General features: G+C 42.1%; 1 protein-coding gene across 1 annotated transcript in view; it reads left to right on the top strand.

Annotated features, from left to right (window-relative positions):
• The first annotated feature begins 1,708 nt into the window (after window positions 1-1,708).
• Window positions 1,709-2,316, top strand: part of LOC128354741 (arrestin red cell) — a 20,557-nt gene continuing 19,949 nt past the window's right edge. The window contains exon 1 of the mRNA XM_053314912.1: window positions 1,709-1,772. The gene's annotated coding sequence lies outside the window, so the exon portion shown is untranslated. The remainder of the gene's footprint in view (window positions 1,773-2,316) is intronic.

The following is a 2,316-nucleotide window of genomic DNA, read 5'->3' as shown; positions in this document are numbered from 1 at the left end:
GAAGGACAGACGGAAGGGAGGAGGAGAAAACAGGAAGGGAAGTAGGAAGGAGGGAAGAAAGGACAGAAGGAAGAAATGGAGGAAGGACAGAAGGAAGGAAGGAAGGTAAGAAGGAATGACAGATGGAAGGAAGGAAGGACAGAAGGAAGGAAGGAAGGAAAGAAGGAATGACAGATGGAAGGAAGGAAGAAACGGAGGAAGGAAGGAAGAAACGGAGGAAGGAAGGAAGAAACGGAGGAAGGAAGGAAGAAACAGAGGAAGGAAGGAAGAAGGGTAGGAAGGACAGAAGGAAGAAATGGAGGAAGGACAGAAGGAAGAAATGGAGGAAGGACAGAAGGAAGGAAGGGCAGAAGGAACGAAAGATGGAAGGGAGGAAGGAAGGAAGGAAGGGCAGAAGGAACGAAAGATGGAAGGGAGGGAGGAAGGAAGGAAGGAAGCAAGGACAGATGGATAAATAATAAAATAATAGCAATAACCATCAACCTCAGCAGATGATCTACTTTCGGAGCCGACAGTTTAATTTTCCAAACCTACAAACAGGAAGTAGGATTATAAAGCGTCTGAGTTTACTTCCTGGAAACGTTTGTGATTCAGACGCTGCTGGTGATCCTTCATCAGTCTCATCACATAAAAAAGTCTTTGTTGTTGCAGATGAAAGGAAGGAAGGAAGGACAGATGGAAGTAAGGAAGGAAGGGAGGACAGATGGTCTGGATACACCTGACTAAGATCTGCTTTTCATTTCAGAATAAAGCTCCGACCACACTGAGAACAGTAACTATAAATATTTAGCTTTAAATGTGGTTTTAATTGGAGTAGACGGAGGAGTTCACACCATAACTATAACCATAGTAATAGAGGTGAATGATGTCGTTGGATCACTGTCTGTCAATCAAAACCCTTATTTATTTATTTATTTAATTTATTTATTTAATTTATTTATTTATTTATTTAATTAATTTATTATTTTTTATTTATTTTATCATAGCAGCTTTGCTCCTCTCTCAGCACAGATTCAGAGGTGATTTCTTCAGAGAGGTTTGTCTCTCTGTATCTTAGGGTATCTGTTAGTATTTTAGGGTATTATGGGGTATCTCTGGGTGTCTCTGGGTGTCTCGGGGTATCTCGGGGTAAAGTACGGAGGGTGCAGCTGCTGGTCGATGCCTCAGTGTTCAGTGTGTGAAGCTCTAAAAGCTTTAAAGAGGAAAGTTTTGACCTGATGAACGAACCCTGACTTTCATTAACTCTGATTTCAGATTCCTCAGAATCTCCCGTGTTCAGTCACTTTACAGCCCGGTCCAGAGGACACTGGGAAGGTACCACACACACACACACACACACACACACACACACACACACACACACACACATACACACGCACAGAGACACACACACACACACACACACACAGACACACACACACACACACACACACACAAATTTAAGATATAAAACTGAAAAGCAAATGACATTTAAAGTCATTAAGATGTTGAAACATTTAAAATGAATCAGTTTTATAAAGTTCAGAGAATTAAATCAGAATATAAGACATGAAGTGTTTCTACAGGTGTTAGAGATCACAGCAATAACATCTTCTCCTCCTCCTCCTCTCCTCCTCTTCCTCTCCTCTCCTCCTCTCTCCTCCTCCTCTCCTCCTCCTCTCTCCTCTCTCCTCTCTCCTCCTCTCCTCCTCTCCTCCTCTTCAGGCCTGCGGCGTTGACTTTGAGATCAGAGCTTTCTGTGCCAAGTCGATAGAAGAGAAGATTCACAAGAGGTGAGTTCAGAGCTGTTTGAAAATATATATATTATTATAATATATTATATATTATATTATATAAATACGTTAAAGTGAAATCATGATACGATATCATTATGATTTTAAATATATTGCAGTTCATGACCTTTATTCACCTGCTGATTAGACCAGGAAGCTCACCAGAGCCCCCTAGTGGCCTGAAAGAGGAACTGATTTTATTATTCTGGTTCCAAAAACTTAAATGTTCATTTGCGGTTTCTACAATAAAAGATCAATATAATACTGCCACGCAAAAGGAAGGAAGGAAGGACAGATACAAGGAAGGAAGGACAGATGGAAGGAAGGACGGAAGGAAGGACAGATGGAAGGAAGGACGGAAGGAAGGACAGATGGAAGGAAGGACAGATACAAGGAAGGAAGGACAGATGGAAGGAAGGAAGGACTTCCATCCTTCCAGCCTTTCTTCCCTCCTTCCTTCCATCTTTCCTTCCTTCCTACCTTCCCTCCCTCCTTCCCTCCTTCCTTCCATCTGTCCTTCCTTCCTACCTTTCCTACCTTCCCT

This window comes from Scomber japonicus, unplaced genomic scaffold (assembly GCF_027409825.1).
Source record: "Scomber japonicus isolate fScoJap1 unplaced genomic scaffold, fScoJap1.pri scaffold_518, whole genome shotgun sequence".
Taxonomy (NCBI): Eukaryota; Metazoa; Chordata; class Actinopteri; order Scombriformes; family Scombridae; genus Scomber; species Scomber japonicus.
This window is presented reverse-complemented; position numbering and strand designations above follow the sequence as displayed.